Consider the following 20,469-nt stretch of genomic DNA (forward strand, 5'->3'; position numbering starts at 1 on the left):
GCCACAAACAAGGCGTAAACTGAAAGTGGATAGTCCTATACCGTTCTCTATACAAAATTTGAGGAACCATTGACGGTGATAGAATGAAAAAAGATATAATTCCATTATTACTATTTTACTTAATATTTTTTACAAAGAATGTTGTTATAAAAAAGGAAAGCAAACTATTATTATTTGATTCAGCTTGATCTTTCTGTCTGTCTACTGTCGCCTCTCTAGATTTCCTTAGCGCCCCTTAATTTTCTTTTATCCTTCGACTGCCCCCCTGAAAACCTCCAGCGCCCAAAAGGGGGGTGGGGGGGATATAGCCAAATTTGGTCCGAGTCTGGTTTACACGATAATAACCATCTGCAAGCCATTTTAAACACTTTATCTTTGTTTGTGTTCAAAATGTTACAAATAGCATAGCATAATATATTTTAGTATTACTTACATAGATTTGTAATACTAAAATCTGAAAGAATCTTTCATCGTTTTTTGAAGAACAGAATATTATTTTTAAATACTTGAAGCAAATTTTTCTGAAATCGAATGTAGTGTGAAAATATTTTCCATGCTATCTGCTTTCTGACAGTTCTCTTACATTGCAAAATGTCACAGGCTTCAGACGTTAATGATAAATCCTATATATCTCATGTAACATTTAAAAAAAATTAAAAAAGGATTTACACAAATTGTCCAAAGAAACGTCACTATCTCGAAGAAATTTTTTTTATCGAACTTTCTTAAGGCAGGTACCTACCATAATATTAAACATTCCAATTTGACAGCAGGCTCGTAGAAGGATCTATATTCATGAGAACTCTGGCGGAATAAAACGTCAGTATTCAACACGGACATCATCTTGTAATGGAACCGGAAAGTACAATTAAATTTACAGATAGACGAAATGCAAAGCGGTCGAGTTAAAACAGGATTTTGATTTTGAGTCGATAATATTATAGTAAACACAATTGTCATGAAATTGGCTAAATGATTTTTGGCACAATTTGGCATTCTTCAGGGCAGAATGTGCGCATAGCAAGTAAATAAATAATAATAACACATTTTATTGATATAAATGATGACCTCCCCAAATGATCAAATGCCCGGCGAAAAAACCCGGCATCTTTAAATAAATATTATTTTACCTTGATGCTTGATAATTGATACTATGAATTTTAATGCGAAAATCTTCTTTTTACGCAAAAAAACGCGTTGTAGTTTTTACGAGAACAATTCGACATTCGCACCTTTCTGACAAATTTTCATATTTGTCACTCGTTTTTTGGTGTTTTGTTTTATACTTAAATAATAACATCATATTAGGTACATTCTAAATATTAATTTGTCTATGGTTTTGACAAGCATTAATACAGATAAAATGGAACGCAGCAAACTTCACTTGGGTACTTACTGTATGTTATTATTGGATTCAAGAAAAAGGCTTTCCGCCACTTTTTTTGCTGATAAATTCAAAAGTTAAAAGTTTGTTGCAAATTAACACCGCTTTTATTAAAAATAACCAAGATTTTCTAAAAAACTCCACAAAAAATAATAACGCTAATTTTGCATAAAAATAACGCGTATTTCGCCGAAAAATAACGCGATAGTTCTAGGTCACCAGTAACAAAAAAATAATATAATATACCTACCTAGACGGCACATTGTACCCTAAGTATCAACTTTTGTATGATCGGCATTTCAGATCGAAAGTGTGTTCGAAATGGCTTTATCTATGTTTATTGGCCATATCCAAAGAGACGAGGCAATTCCCAAACCTTCCTGTTCTTCATTTAATTCTCATCCCCACTTCCGCCAGCCATAAAATATCATAATCAAAGAGATACAATAATCCCACCGACTTGGTTTGTTAATTTTGTGCGGTGATCTAAAAAGTAATTTATAAAAATGCATACGTTTTCCTATAAAAAATAATATTATGATGCCATGAAACCAAAAATAAAACCAAGTGTTCCTATGAGAGGCACACTTAAACCTAATGGCGTATTCAGGGGTTTAATAAAAGCAGCCAAAGCTCAATTGAATTAATCGCAGCATTTATATTGCAATAAATATAACACGGAATATTTGACCCCGCACTCAAATTAATATTTATTTATAGGGCCTTTGAAATGTAAATGGAATAAAATCGACTAAATCCATTAACGATAATCATTCGTATAAAGATATAAAATATGTATTCCGGACGATACTTTTATTAAGGGCAGCAAAACATTTATTACGGCCCATAAAACACGGAAATAGAATAATTTTGGATTTATGTGGGGTAAGGGCAAGGGTGGGATTTAAAAAATACATTAAAGTATTTTGAGGCGGATTTCATCGATAAATAACTAGCTGCTGGATAACGTAGATGTAGGAAATAAATTAAACGAATGAACTTGTTATCTTGTAAATTTTATTGGAAAAATAAATGTGGCGAATAACCTGAAAACATCACAATTATCAGATAAAAATAAGATCTTTTAAGAGATTATTGACAAATTACGTTGAACCTAAAATGAAGGCTTAAACTTATAAAAGTAAAATAAGATACATTTTTTTATTCATGACACAACGGATAACAAATTATTATAAGAATTAATTATTCTCCTGATATATCCATACCAATTGAAGATATCTCCTGAGTGAAAATAAATGCCGCCGACGGGAATTGAACCCGCACCTTCTGATTTCAGGTCAGGTGCTCTTAACCACTCTGAAACACAGGCGAATAATTATTGCTTATAATATTTTTTTATCCATTGTGCCATGCATTAAAAAACCTTGTCTTATAATTCGTAAAAAAATCATATTATTTCACCAGCAAATTTAGACATAATATGCCTCAACGCCATCACCATAATATGTGTCAACGCCATCCCCAAAATATGTTTCAATGCCATCACCATAATATGTCTCAACGCCATCCCCAAAATATGTCTCAACGCCATCCCCAAAATATGTTTCAACGCCATCACCATAATATGTGTCAACGCCATCCCCAAAATATGTTTCAATGCCATCACCATAATATGTCCCAACGCCATCCCCAAAATATGTCTCAACGCCATCCTCAAAATATGTTTCAACGCCATTACCATAATATGTCTCAACGCCATCCCCAAAATATGTTTCAACGCCATCTTCATAATATGTCTCAACGTAATATCCATACATGTCTCAACGGAATCTCCAAAATATCTCTCAACGTCATCTCCATAATATGACTCAACGCCATCTCAAAAAATATAATAAGCAATAATTGTTGAATGAAATATTAGTAAATATTCAATTATTTGGCGGGTTGAGATAAAAAAAAAATTATATTGTTTTTGGAATAACTTATTGAGTAAATCCTCAAATTTTTATATTTAACTATCGAAGACAATACCGTTCAATAGATTTGAACCGTTTTCTGATTACAGTTGGTAGAGCGGCGCCCCGGCAAGGCGAGGTTCCTGGGTTCAAGTCCTACATGCGACCGTATCGTTTTGATTCAAATTTTTGTTTAAGAATCATTTCATGTGGGAAAAGTAACAGACAAAGGTTTTGGTTGGGATCGAGACTGGAAACTCGAGGAGTAATGTATCAACCACTAACTAAAAATATTTTTATCAAACTTGAAAAATATTCTAATGATTTTTATAATTTTATTTTTCCAATATTATCCATATTTATATTCATAAGCCTTAAAAAAACCAAAAGGTCATCACATTCTCTTCGAACACAATTGCAAACGTCACACGAATCTTTTTTGGGCGTGCTAGGTGTGCTCCCCCCTGGAATGTGCTAGGAGAACAGTGGAAGAACACGGAATATTATTTATTTTTACCGGACTTGTCACCTTGGCAGGTGACGGTAGCGTGACCACGGTAACTCCCCAATTAATTAGACAATTTTAGCATTATTTTCAAATATCGCTTGCCTAGCAGATGACGGTACTCCATCTAGGCCACGCCCACAAGTATAATATATTATCTGTCTCGCGTCACAATGACATGTCTGCATGGGGTATGGACGACGATATGGTCAAATAAGCCACGCCCAAAAGCCTCTTGAAAGTAAATCGTCATGTGAAACAACCATAAAATTATCCAAATTTATTTACGGTGGGTATATTTTGACTTTCTCAGGTTAAAAAATAGTTTTAAATACGAATATCACTATTGACGTGAGAAACTGCTTGTTTTTTAATATAAAAAAGTATAAGTTAATAATATTATTTTAATAATCGACACTATGATCAAGGAATTTTTTTTATTGATTCTTGAAAAATACTAATCCGTACAAAATCGTGACCTGTTAAAAAATCTCATAAGTGCTGCGCGCCCAGGTAGTTAATAAATTCCGAAGGTTTGCAGGACTACTGCTCTGGCGCCACTAGAGTGTTTTGTATGATCTTAAGATAGATGACGGAAAGTTCCATAGGTGCTGATCTTTTTAACGCACCTATGGGATACGCGATTCATTTCTGACTTGTTGCGCAGTACGAAAATAATTCGGGTGGGTTGATTTTTAGCGTGTTATTTGAAAGGCGCGCTGTTTAAAGTATAGAAAAATTCTAACACAAGGTTGTCTTATTTTCTTTTATTTTATGAGAGTTTAATGCACAAACGCGCATTAGAGAAAACCGCCACTGGAAGTTAGCTCTCACTGAATGTAGACTTCAAAGCCAAAACCTAAATCGAAATCTTTATCAAATGGATAGAGTTATCGAAGGAGAACTGTGAAATCAATAAAATCAACAAACATATTAATATTCCCTATCAAATGATCTGTCTGAGTCGATAAAACCCGCTTCCGATCGGGGTTTTTAATACCTTCAGCTTGATACCGACTTATATTTCATCTTTCACGAGTGGGGTAGATTTATGGGAGAATTAAAACAATGGCATATTGGAGCTGCCTGCTATCCACCACCCTCTATCCGCACCCGCCATCACCCGAGACTGCAATATTATCTGATGCAGTGGCAAAAAAAGGACGAGATACGTACCTCATAATTACGTTAATTCCGTCGTAAGCAAAAACACACCTACTCGAAATATCGATATAAGTTCGTGGAAAAAAGATGAATCAAGAGTGTTTACTGTAAATTGTTGTATCAATGTAAATTTGAGAAATGTAATTTCTTTAGGAACAGGTATGTATACTACCAGATGTAGTTCTTAACAGATTTGTCTTATTGCGTGAGTGCGAAATATTCACAGATATATTCATCTCTATACTTCGTCCTATTTAATTACGCTGTCCAAAGAACAATGATATCTAAAGTACTAGACGCGAACCCATACTAATGTCATACTGCTTTGTCATCGTCGTTTTCAATTAAACTTCCCGTGAAGGTTGCTCTCATATCCAACAATTCAACTATTCGTAAGGCTGCGATTTTGAAAATAATTCCCGAATGTAGGAAAAAAAACTTGAAAGAAAAAACCAATCCGGTGCGATAAAGATTATAGGTATTAGATAGATTAAAATGACGTCTAAAGAAAAAACCAATCCGGTGCGATAAAGATTATAGATATTAGATAGATTAAAATGGCGTCTTATATATAAAAAGGCCCACGGCGGTGTATTAAAAAAAATGACTATCAAAATTGTAAAGAAATTAGTAATAAGTGCAAAATCGCATTTTTGATAATTTTTTTTCTTCAAAAAAACAAACTATCGTTAACAGACCAACTAGATTAAACAGAGCTAAAATTAGAGGTGCGATTGCGTAATAATATCTTTTTAAAACTTGTTCCACTATTAGAACGCGATAGGCGGTGCGCGTAAACTTGATTCGGTAGTAATTAATTAGAGCATTGGAAGAGTTGGAAGTAAAAAAGAGAACATATTTTTTCACTTCATGTCTCATCTAAATATAATATATCAATGCTAGCCTAATGCGTAAAAAACATAAAATATTCTACGGTAAACCCAATCTTTGGATAGGGACAGTACAACTACCAGGTAATAAAAGCATTCAACAATCTTTCACTCAATACAAAAGATGAGGGAAATGAAAATGTTTCAGGTACAAAATTAATGCATGGATTTAAGAACAAAAAAGGCAAAATTAAAAAAATATATATTACGTACAATATTAAAAAATATATGTAACGTAATATATAAAAAAATATATATATAACGTAAAATATTCAAAAATATATGTAACGTTAAATATTAAAACATATATATTACGTAAAATATTAAAAAATACATATAACGTAAAATATAAAAAAAATATATATAACGTAAAATATTCAAAAATATATGTAACGTAAAATATTAATTGAAATAAGTTAATAAGAAAATAAGTTCATTGAAGCGCTCATCGATATACCCACCTAAACCTAAGTCGTTTATAAGTGGTCTTCGATGATTTGGAGGTGACGTGTACAAAAAATACACCCCTCTTTTCATATATTTTCTTATATGTGAACTACATCGCAAATGGGTGGGTGCTGTTGTGGGGCGGATAAATGAAGGGGCTGTTGGAAAGGATTTGATAATGCAGGGCTGGAAGAGACCCAGATTAACTTAAAGAGAAAAGATTGATATTACCACATTTATACGACATGGTGCACGAAGAAAAATGAGAATTGCTAATTTATTAAGAACCTCTTCAAATTATTGGTAATCCGGTTAAAAACGGAATCGCAGGTATTACGATTGAATTATAAATACATTTTTAGTAAATTACGAATATATAATCACGATATCGGTAAAAATGTTCACAAAAATTAGATTATTTTACATTGCTCATGCATTTGTCTTGAATTCGCGCGCATTGCCTTAATAATATATCACGACGAAACGCAAAATATTCGGATTTTCGTTATACACGATATACGTTTTTCCATAACATGATAATGTATTCGTTATTTACTAAAACTTTATCAGGAGACCTGTTAATTCGTTCGTAAGGTCTGCAATCCCGAATTCAACAGTAATAACAATAATTTGAAGAGATTCTTAATAAATTAACAATAGTAATTTTTCTCATCATAAATATTATTCTCATCATATAAAAAAAACACTACGAGTGGAAAATAACATAGCGCTTTCAAAAACACCCAGCATGCAACAAAATCACACCCCTGTTGAATGCGAGCCAGTCTTTATAATGAATTTACACTTCATCAGAAAGCAGTTTATTCCGTTAGTAGATGGTGTAATAACTGTTTATTTAATTACGATATTTATAAGGAGTAATTATTGTTGAATTGCTTGATTGAAGATGATATGAATAAACTTATGAAAATAAAACATATTTTTTTTATTATCTGGTTCTCGTAACAAAATAGTTTCAATAAAGTTAGTACCATAATAATAATAACTAGCAGTTAAAAACCCGCTCCGCGGGTTTTTTTCTGCTAGGCCCTGCGGGCGGCTCTTGCAAGGGCTTCGCCCATTTTAAGTGATATTAACAACAGTTACATTTAATAAATAGATATTAGAACATTCACAGAGAGAGGGTGAGTACATATATTGTTAAAACACGGAACAGGAAGGAGTTAATTAATAATAACATGCTAAATTTACGCATAATAAGAATGACAGTTGCTTGAATAAATGAAATTTTACGTATTTGTGATGGATTATTTCAAATGAAACACTATTATTGACTACATGTCTACAACTGATATTAACTGTTATCGTACCTAATATAATTAGCTTATAGGAGACTTGCAGTGCTTGAATATGTGTTACAACCGTCTATGTCTATAAGTTGAATCAATATCGTTTAGTTTGTTACAATTGAAGATTGTTTTAACAAAATTGACTTAAATAATAGATTATTATATATTGATTAATTGTACCCGTGTTTATGAATAAAAGGAGGGTAATTGTGCGATGACATTAGCAGTCGGTTTAATTAAAAGGTGTTAATTTTACTCCAACTGGTGGTAATTCTTTACCTACAACTGTTACTGTATCTAATACAGTTTAAAGCTAGATTATATATACACCTTCATCAGGAGAGTAAAAATCTATATATAAAGGTAGATTATTACAATATAGCGCCCCTGAGGTGATATCTCAAAAAAGCGGCGCTATGCAAATTGTCCAATAAATAAATATAATGTTTACATTTTATTGTGTATACACCGAAGTCAAAAATTAAATATAGATTGCAATTGGGAAAGAAGAAGTGGAAGGAGGGGGGAGGGGTAAGAGTAGGCTGGGTTTATAATAATTAGGAATTACAATATCGTTAGACGGGAAAGACCAGTTGAGTGGGAAAATATTTAAAAGAGAGTTTATAAAAAAATTCTTGTTAATTATATCTGCTTTTATATTATTATGTTTCCTCATTTCTAAAATTTCAAAATTATTTATAGTGAAGTATTTTAAGACCTGAAAAAAACAAATAGCATATAACCATAAAATAATATATTCATAAGAAAAATAGCATTTAATAACGGTTATTCTAATAAATTGATAGTTGAAATACTAAATAAAAAAATTAAACACATTCTCTTCAAACGGTCTTTCTAAAGATAGAAATAAACAATGGCGTAGAATTCTGTTTGTGGATAACGATACTTCTAAAATTATATATATAAACAATCCTGGTACCATTCAACTGGCGTTTTACACTAATAACAATGAAGAAATATATTCTTAATAATAAAGATGGCAAAATTCAAACAAAAAAATCAGGAGTTTAAAAACTCAATTGAGATGATTGTAATTTCTTTTACAAAGGTAGAACCAATAGAAACTTTGAAGTCAGAACTAAAAAATATCGCAGGGCTATAAATGGAAATAGTGAATCTGAGTTTGCAAATAATCTTTTGAATAATGATCACACTTTCGAAAAAATTCAGGTCTTAAAATACTTCACTCAGGATATAAAGCATCGTAAATAAATAATTTTGAAATTTTAGAAATTAGAAAACATGCCAATATAAAATCAGATATAATTAATAAGAAAAAAAATATAAATAATAATGATAAATGCAATAATAATAATGATAATGATAAATAAAAAAAATGTAACAAGCAGTAATTGTTGAATGAAACACTAGCATATATTGAATAATTTCGCGAGTAAGAGATAAGCCTAATAATAATAATAATGATAAATAAAAAAATGTAACAAGCAGTAATTGTTGAATGAAACACTAGCATATATTGAATAATTTCGCGGGTAAGAGATAAGCCTCCATAGCTCAGTGGTCAGAGCTTTCGACCGGAAATCGAATGGACACGGGTTCGAGTCCCGTTGGCGTCATGTATTTTTTATCAGGAGATTTTTTCAATGTGGATGAGTGTTTCAGGCGAACAATTATTTCTTATAAAAATAATGATAAATGCCATTACAAAGTGATAAGCTTCCATAAGAAATCTTCTTATAAAACGCTTGTTAACCCATTGGCCTCAAACGACGCATTCCTGGCGTGTGTACGGCGATGTGTCTTAAAATCTAACGACGCCGTCCCGGCGGGTCTGATGTCTGTCGGCTTAAAAACGAAAAAGGGATACATTATTGACATCTGTGTTTAAAATTTTAAATGCCAATCGCTCTGTAGATAATTAAGCATTTATTTCGTAGTTATTGGCAGGACTCCATTGGTACAATTTTTTCCTGATATTTACGATTGAAATTTTGTTATATTTCAGCTTCATTCAATTTTTTCAAAATGGCGTGTGGTTCGGGAATTGACAAGCTTGTTCGTAAATCGCATGGTGGGCTGCTAACAAGAGCCTAAATGGCAAAAAATATATATTATGGAAATAAGTATGATTAATGTACAACTTTACTAAATCCAATTTTTAAAAAAAAATGGTTTTTGAAAAAAAAAAAATTTTCATATCCTCGTTTAATCAAATTATTATTTTTTTTTTACAATGCATATGTTTTTAACATACCTTGTTTCAATGTACAAGTAAATTAAAAAAGATTGTTTCGTTTGCATGTTTAGTTTAAAAGTTATGCAAGATTTAGTACACCACTGCACTTAAAAAATTTGGTACAAAATTAATTCGGATGTGAAGGACAATTTTTTAGCCAAACAATTCGGATGCCAATGGGTTAATGGTAAGTAGTCAAGTATTGTGAGCTGCATATTTAAATATTCGCGCCAGGCATTTGGTTCGTTTTTAAACCGCCAGAGGTGCGCTCTGTCGGCCATCTTGAAGAAACGCGTGAATTTTTATAAACGTCAAACATAATCACGTAACTGTGGAGAATTTTCATTGTAATGTAATTAATCCAATGGATTATGAACTTTCTAAAACATATTTTCTTCGACATTATCCAAAAATTATATGAGCAGAAACGATGCTTTTGAAGAAATCTCGTATTATTATGAGGCGATCCTATTTTAGTATGGAATCGTGTCTTAATATTCAAGTTACCCGAAACAGACAATTTTAATTTGACCAATCAAAGGGCCTACATCGTCCAGACGCTGGGACAATAATACTATCAGATAGTATAATGTAATATTTTTTTACATTATATTTTTAATACATTTATTTACTGACTGGAACAACGAAAATTGTAGGAATGTAGCTAAAATTAGTAATATCGTTGATATCGCGTTTGGGTCCCACCTAGACGTTGTTTGTTAATTCCTCGGCTAGCTTAGTTCTCCATCACAACACAAGCAACATTTTCCGCTTACTGTAATTGTAGCAGGAGATTTTCAAATATTGTCAGGTTATTCGTAACCCGGAAATGTTTGTTTGTCTATAAATTTTTATATATATATATTTGATCAAATACATGATTCATCAAATATTTTTATGCTTATTTCAGTTAAGTCAGCCTTACTCTCTACGAATCTACTTGTATATTTAGAAGTAGTTATACAGGGTGCGGCAGAGGGGACGGACGTTTTTGAGATGGGTAGTACTCTCCTCTTCAGTGCCGCTTGACTCATTAGTTCCTAGCATTGTTTTTCCGGTTGTCGTCACGGTACTGTGTTCGTGCTCTCGTTACACCGCAACGTAACACTTTCATGACGGTAGAAGAGTTGTTGAATACGCTAAAAAATGAAGTTCAAAAAATACAAACCGTTAAAGACTCGAAAACCAAAACTAATATCGAAAAAATTATTATTGATCTTGACAATGAAGTGAAATCTGAAATATTAAAAATGCAACAACAAATAATTCAACTACAAGACAAACTTATCGAAAAAAACGACCAACTGGTGGGAAACTTTGAAAAAATAATGAAAAGCGCATCAACACCATCCTATGCACAGGTATTATCAACAACCAAAGTCACTCCTCGAGAAGAAGAGAGATTCTCAATCATCATTTCGTCGACCAAAAATAATGCTAAAGCAGAAGAAATTGAAAAGATAATAAAAAAAGAAATAAATTTAAGCAACATAAAGATAGGAATAAATGGTTTGAGAAAAACAAAAGAAGAAAAAATAATAATATCATGCCCAAAAAAGGAATATGCAAATACCTTAACCGCCGAAATAAAAAAAACTGAATACCGATTTGGTGGTAAATGAAATTCAAAAGAAAAGACCAAAAATAATAATAAAAGGATTAAAATCCAATCTTACTGAAGACGAAATAGTTTGCGGAATAATTACCCAGAACGAAGGAATTGAAGATGTTTACAAGGAAAGTGAAGACAACAAAATCACACTTATAACGGAGATAAAAAACACAAACATAAACGAAAAGCAGCGCCAGTTCACTAGCTACATCATGGAAACTAGTGGCAAAATGCGAAAAAGTCTCCTTGCACTCGGTAAACTAAATATACAGTTTCAACGAGTAAAAATTGAAGATTGCGATCCACTGACTCAATGTTTTCATTGCTGTATGTTCATGCATACGGCTAAAAGATGCCTACACCGAACCAGCCCTCCAATTTGCCCACACTGCATGGGCGATCACATCCTTTCAAAATGTCCGGGAAGAGAAAAAACAGTACCAGCATGTGTAAACTGCACCAGACAAAATTCTAAATATGGAGAAAAAAACACCACGGACCACGCAGTCAACAATATTAGGTGCAACTATAGAAACAAAATGCTGAAAATTGCGAGGGATCGCATCGATTACGACTAATGATGCATATTATTAATTACAAGTGTAACGAAAACCTAAATAATATGCACAATATTTCAAAAAAATATTACGAAAAGCCCGCCCGCAAAGTGTTAACACGCAGTGATAATGTACAAGCCAACACATATAATATTATAATTGCAAATGTGAAGTGTATTCCCAGCGCCAACATTATTGTTAATTTTATTACTACCTCAAAATGAACGACTTTATAATAAACGCAATAGATAATTCATATAAAATAGACGAAAGGATTTTTGACACGGTAAATAATACAAACGATTTTATAGATATAAAACCTACAGCCAGCCTAATAATAATACACATGAACGTTAGATCTTTGGAAAAAAATTTCGAAGAATTTCTAATAACTATTAAACAATTAAATAGACTTGACTGTATAATATTATCAGAAACGCATTCATCGAGTGAAATTAATTATAATATACCGGGTTACTCGTACTATGCAACAAAATATAAAATTAACAGAAATAGCGGCGTCGCCATATTTGTATCAAATATTTACGCTGTCACAAGTGTAAATGAAATAATGGTGAATAATGTCAATTTATTAAACTTGGAGATAAATTTTATGAATTATTCATTTAATATCATTGCTATTTATCGGACACACTCTTCTGCTATAACCACATACATAGAAGAATTAAAAAAAATATTACAACATCATAGAAACAAAAAAACAATACTCATCGGAGATATTAACTTAAATATCGCTAATGACTACTCCTCTAACGATAAAGATAACTATTTAAATATGTTAGCAGAATTAAATTACATTTCATGTATAAATTCATACACCAGAAACATTATCGGACAACGACCATCTTGTATCGATCACATATTCACAAACACCAAAGATATACAAAATATATCATCTGCGGTAATTAAAACATCTGTAACGGATCATTTTGCATGTATATTTAAATATGACTACAAACATCAAAACCTCTCATTACCAACCACAACGACCGTTAATAATACTGATAAATACAACTATAGTATTAATATAAATTCTCTCACTAAAATATTAAGTAACGAAAAAGAATGGCAAGAAATATATCAATGTAACGATGTAGAACAATGCTGCAAAATATTTGATAAAAAACTGAGTTTTCACATAAATGCTTGTAGAAATATTAAATCTAACAAAACATCTTCAAAACTAAAGCCAATCAAACCATGGATAACTCACGGATTAATCATCTCAATTAGACACAAAGAAACACTCTACAAACAATATACAAAACAACCGGAAAATATAACATTACAAAAACATTTCAAAGCTTATAAAAAAAACTTACATATCTAATAAAAAACACAAAGGATGACTACTACAAACAAAAACTTGAATTATCTGGAAATGACAGTAAAAGGATTTGGTCCATCATAAATGAAATTGTCGATAAAAAACATTTAAAAAATAAAACAATCAACAATGTAAATCATAATGATTCAAAAATCTGCTGTAAAGATAAACCTCTAGAAGCCGCAAATGTATTTAACAATTTTTTTGCTAATGTAGAAAAAAACCTCGCTAAAAAAATCCAACAAGGCCTTACCCCAAATGACCCAAATACTACAGTAAATAATGAGCATAAATTTGAATTATTTCAACCAACAACACCAGAAGAAATTGAACAAATTATTACAGGTATGAAAGGAGGTTCTGCCCCTGGTTTTGATGGGGTCACAATACAAACACTGAAATGTATAAAATCACAAGTATCAAAACCATTAACTCATATAATCAATACAAGTTTTCAAAGCGGAGTTTTTCCATCCATGTACAAACAATCTGTAATTATACCAATATTTAAAACCGGCAATACGGAAGAACCAACCAATTACCGCCCTATTTCTTTACTATCAAACATTGCAAAAATATTTGAAAAAATTGCCAAAAAAAGAATAACTCAGTTCATAAAGATTAATAATATAATTCACGAAAATCAGTTTGGATTCATGGCAAACAAAAGCACAAAAGACGCCATTGCTAAATTATCTAGTACCATACAAGACGCTTTAGACAAATCATTAAAATGTGTTGGTATTTTTGTTGATCTCCAAAAAGCCTTCGACAGCATATCTCATGTCAAACTAATACAAAAATTAAAGATCGTAGGTTTTAATGACACAGCATTAAGTTGGCTAAAAAGTTATCTTCACCAAAGAACACAAGTTGTAAAAATTAATCACGAATCTAGTCTACCACTCACAAGTGATTTTGGGATACCACAAGGTACTGTTTTGGGTCCTTTACTTTTTATCATGTACGTAAACGATATTTTCAAACAAAACCTCAGTGGAACAGTTATATCTTACGCAGATGATACAATTATCATAATTAAAGGTAATGACTGGAAAATTGTAAATGAAAATGCAAATAATGACATCCAAATCCTAAAAAACTGGTTCGATACAAATCTACTTACAATTAACGCAAAAAAAACAGTTTATATACCATTCACAATAAATAAATTCAAAACTAACCCCAACATTCATATAATAATACACAACAAAAAATGTAACAAAGATGTTTGTAATAAATCATGTACCATACTAAACCAAACAACTGAAATAAAATACCTCGGTGTAATTGTAGACCAACATATGAAATGGAACAGACACATATGTGAACTTGTTAAACGCATTAGAAAATGTATCTATATATTCATTAGATTAAGAAATGTTCTCAAGATAAACAACCTGAAAAAAGTCTATTACGCACTAGTCCAATCATTACTTCAGTATGGAATCATTGGGTGGGGAGGTGCATATGAAAAATTTTTAAGCTCTGTTAAAGTGGTACAAAAACTAATTATCAAAGTAATTTTGAAAAAAAAACCAACTTTCTCTTCAGCATCATTGTTCAAAATTTTCGAAGTACCAAAAATTGAAGACCTCTATAAAAAAGATGCAATATTACAAATATATAAAGAAACTGTAGTAAAAAAACTTAAATTTAACTCATCCTTAAGGCATAATTTTAACATCCAAATTCCTCTATTTTCAACACAACAAATGCACAATAACTACATTTACAAAGGCATAAGATATTTTAATAGTCTTCCCGAAGAAGTGAAAAAAATACCAGATTTTATTTTATTCAAAAAGAAGGTCAAATTTATCTTTAAAAAAAAATTAATATCACCTATCAAATGTTAAAACTTCAATTCATGTTACAACCAAAATTAACGTCACAATCCTCTTTTAAGTTTATATTTATTGTACTGTAATAATGTTAATTACTGATATAAACATGAAATAATTGTCAAATAACTCCTACGCCAAGCTCAAGAGCTAGCACTCTTCATTGGAGTAGAATTTCAACAACATATGTTTTACACTATTACTTATTATTACCTAATTTTATTGTACAATGTAACAATGTTATAAGTTAAACAATAAAAAAAAAAAAAAAAAAAAAAAAACAAACAAACTGGAACAATTACACAAACAAAATAACATTGAGATACAAGGTATTCCTTTTAAAGAAAGATACACTGATCAAACAACTGCAATCAGAAAACAATGAAATAAAACAGCAAATAAACAAACTGGAACAATTACACAAACAAAATAACATTGAGATACAAGGTATTCCTTTTAAAGAAAATGAAAACTTACCAAAAATAGTCAATAATATTATGGAAACCATCAAATGCGAAATGGAATCATCAAAAATAACAAATATATATCGTATCAGAAACAGAAACCCTTTAAACAAATACCCAGCCTTAGTTGTATCATTCCAAAACAAAGAAACAAAGGACAAAATCATCGACCAAAAAAAAAAATGGTGTCTTGTACACTAAAAATATAAATTTTCCGGAAGATAACAAAATTTTCATAAACGTACAATTGACACAACTAAATAAACACCTCCTGTTTCTGGCGAAATCCACAAGACTCGGCTACAAATTCATCTGGGCGAAAAACGGTAACGTTATGATGAGAAAAGATGAAACAGCTCCAATCATCCATATAAGGCAGCCGAATGACATACATTCAGAATAAAGGACCATCTAACATCTAGCACGTGAAAATAACTTATATTCTATCAAAATGTCAGATGAACATTTTTTGTATGAAAATTATATTTGTCAAAACACAAGTGAACTAAATAATCACTTTAAAGACGTTAACTTTTCAATTCTTAATATGAATATTAGAAGCTTAAGAAGGCACTTTGATGAACTTTGTATTCTCCTCGATAGTCTTGATTTTTCTCCTAGTATTGTCATTTTAACAGAAACGCAAATGAAAGAAGTAATTCCCTATAACTTGCCAGGATATATAACTATTTCATCCGAATGTAAACATACTGGTCACGATGGAATCACTTTATTTATAAAAAATTGTCTTAAAAAACCTGCCTTCGAAATTCTAGACTTTAAAACAGCTAACGCAATCAAATTAACATTTACTCATAGTAATTGTACTTATTTGCTATTAGCTATCTATAGATCACCTTCCTTAAATGAATCTCTATTCAATAATGAACTTAATTCACTTATAAAAATGACTAACAGAAATAACTTTGACTTTGCAATATTAATTGGTGATATTAATATAAACATTAATAAAAACAACAAAATAACAAAATGTATAAATGAATACTTAGATTGTTTGTCATATGCAGGATATCATTCATACATAAACTCACCAACAAGAGAAAATCTAAATAATTCCACGACTCTAGATCACATATTTATCAAAACACACAAACACGTTATAACTAAATCTTCAACTCTAAAAACAAACATTACTGACCACTACCCAACATTCTACGGACACAACATTTTAACCAAAAATTCAAAAGAATACTCTAACACTGTTGAAATAAATGAAATTAATTACGTCACATTAAACAATTTACTTCATTCAGAAAAATGGGACAACATACTATCAATAGCTAACCCAAATTCAGCATTAGAATTATTTTATAAAACTCTAGAAGCTTATATTTCGAAGAGTACAAATAAAATTGTCATCGCTAAGAGAAATTATAAAAAAATTAAGCCTTGGATTACTGTAGGACTAATAGTCTCTATTAAACAAAGAGATAAATTATACAAAGAGATGTTAAATTATCAAAAAGCCTGTCAAAAAAATAACACAAGAATTATGCCTTTCATGAAAACGAAATATTTAATGTATAGAAATTTACTAAATAGGTTAATAAGAAATTGCAAAAAGAAGTATTATCGTGAAAAAATTGATAGTGCAAAAAATGATACCAAAAAAACGTGGAATATTATTAACGAAATCACGAACAAAAAAAAAATATCAACCGATGTCAATGAGATTATAATAAATGAAAATATTATAACTGACAAATCGACTATTGCAGAAAACTTTAACAACTTTTTTTTAAATGTGGTGGATCAAGTACTTGAATCTTCTAGTAAAATTGATAATACAATACCCGTAGACTCATCTTCACACTTAGACTCAACTAACGATTCAATTAACTCCTTAGAATATTTTTCACCCATCACAACAGATGAAATTGATAAACACATTGACGGTCTAAAATCAACAAATTCTACAGGAATTGATGGTTTATCAGGTAACACACTAAAAAAAATAAAACATTACATTTTAACTCCATTGCTACATATTTTTAATATATCCTTAAAAGAGGGACATTTTCCCGAACAATTAAAAACCTCTATCATAATACCAATTCACAAATCAGGAGAATCGCACATATTAGACAATTACAGACCTATTTCCTTGGTCTCAAACCTCTCAAAAATATTTGAAAAATGTTTCAAAAATAGAATAATGAATTACCTAGAACAAAACAAAATTCTGTCCCAAAATCAATATGGCTTCAGAACAAAACTAAGCACTGAAGATGCAATATTCGATCTGACTAAAAAATTATACACATCTGTTGATCAAAATAAAAAGAGTTTAGCTATTTTCCTAGACTAAAGAAAAGCTTTTGATACGGTAAATCACAATCTACTTATAAAAAAAATGAATCAAATAGGTTTAAAAAATGATAAACTAAAAATTCTTACTAGCTATCTCAAAGACAGAAAACAAAAAACAAAAATAGGGGATTTTTATAGTACTGAAATAGGAATAAAAAATGGAGTACCACAGGGAACTGTGCTTGGCCCAATTCTCTTTCTAATATACATAAACGATTTATGTGATGTTATAATCCCTGGTAAAATTGTATCTTACGCAGATGATACAGTAATAATAGTGAATGGAAAATCCTGGCCTGAAACTTTTTTGAAGGCAACAAAATGTATTACACATGTCTCATAATGGCTAAAATGTAATAGACTCTTCTTAAACTATAATAAAACATTTTACCTAACCTTTTCTAAAAATAGTAAAAATATACCCCCTAATAACCTTAAAATTCGAATACATAACTTTAACTGTAATCAAGAAATATGCTCATCTTGCTTTGAACTCGGAAAAGTTGAAAAGATTAAATATTTAGGTATTGTTATTGATACAAAATTAAATTGGCAGTCACAAATTAATAATACCGTCTGTAAATTAAGATATCTTACATACACATTTTACAGACTAAAAGAAGTGCTCAATGTTGAAAAACTGAAAATTATTTATTTTTCTTTGGTGCAATCTTCACTCATATACGGAATAATAGGATGGGGCGGTGCGCTTAATGCACATATCAAACCTTTACAAAAAATTCAAAATTATATCATCAAAGTTATGTATAGTCGGAAAAGAACATTTTCAACGGATGAGTTATATAAAGAATCTAAACTATTCTGTCTCCGTAAATTATTTATTCTGCATACTATGAAATACATATTTAAAAACAAAAATAAATTCGAAATAAATGAAAACAGAACCAACATTAGAAATAATAATGTATTTTATACTCCCCAAACGAACACAAAACAAATGTAAACACACTGCAGTTTCATTGGACCTCGTACTTTCAATCTTTTACCGAAAAATATTCAAGTGATAACTAAACTTCATCAATATTTATAAGAATTAAAATTATGGCTTTTCGATACAGCAGTTGAAACTTTTTTTATTTAATTTGTATCAATTTATGTTTCTCATAAAATATTCACCATATATTACACTAAACACTTATAACTTCACTATACACTATTATAAACACTTTTTATACAAACGCTAATACAAAATCTAATCTTGTTTTTATTTTATATGCCCACAATTTGTTTATTTCTAGGTACAATAAAATTATAACTTAAATATATTACCCACGCACAGGCTGCGCCTTAGTGGGTTCCCATTATTCTAATTGATTTATATAATATTGTATGTAATTAATGTAAAAATTGGGAAAAATAAAGGAATTAAAAGAAAAAAAAAAAAAAAATAGAACTGTTCCTTCTCGAAACACCATCCTTTGTTGGGTTGAATCACTTCGCAGGCGTGGTGAACTGATCAACAAAAGACCAAGAGGAGCTCCGCGAACAGTTCTCCTGAAAATGTTGAACGCGTTCGACAAGCCTTTCTTCGCAGTCCGACTCGATCTGCCCGGAAACATGCTGCTGCACTTCGCCTCAGTGATTGTTCGGGAACTCGAATTTTGCATATGGATCTCCGCTTTCACCCCAATAATATAGAGCGATGTTGAAGAGAGTCTACGCAAACTTCCAAGAACGCCTCCAGCACTGCATCAACAATTTAGGCCACCACATGCCTGATGTGATTTTCCACACTTGACTGTCTCAAATGCTATTTCTTCGCAAACCTGATTCCATCAATAAATTTGTTTTTGAGTAAAAATTAACTATTTTATGATTTTTTTAAAACCGTCCGTCCTCTCTGCCGCACCATGTACATAAAAAATAATCTTTATGATTTTTCAATCCAAAAGAAAAATATTGTACGCAATGCGTAAAATATATTTTAATTAAATGCGTAATTGTAAAGTGTAATTATATCTGGTCAGGTTGATATTAGAAACTAGCTAGGCAGATTCCCTGTTCTAAGAAACAAACATTTTCATCTAATCTCATTAATTTAGTATATCTTACGTCGTTTTAGTTATATCCTGTATTCACTTTGCAAGTAAGTATCAAGTACCGCTATTCAGAATCGAAACGTTATTATTAATCACTTTAGATATGTCTAGGTAAAGTTTAAAACTAGAGATATTTTAACCTAAACTAAAGTTTAAAACTTTAGTTTAGGTAAAAATATCTTAAGAGCCAGGTAAAACCATTTTCTCTTCCCGATCGTAATCCGTCCCGATTCCCTTCAACCTTCGACAAAATATTCCATTTCAAGAAGCCTTATTCTGCAGGTTCACGACAGTTGGGACTCTGATGCGGTATTCATATAAAAAAATCGTTGTACTGATAATACAGGGTTTTCCAATAAGAGGTGTTATTTTGATATTCAATCGTAAAAGATCAATGGTTTCGTTGCTTGTGTGGCACG

The sequence above is a fragment of the Hesperophylax consimilis genome, chromosome 6, assembly GCF_061612785.1.
Source record: "Hesperophylax consimilis isolate HC1 chromosome 6, BYU_Hcon_1.0, whole genome shotgun sequence".
In the NCBI taxonomy this organism is placed as follows: domain Eukaryota; kingdom Metazoa; phylum Arthropoda; class Insecta; order Trichoptera; family Limnephilidae; genus Hesperophylax; species Hesperophylax consimilis.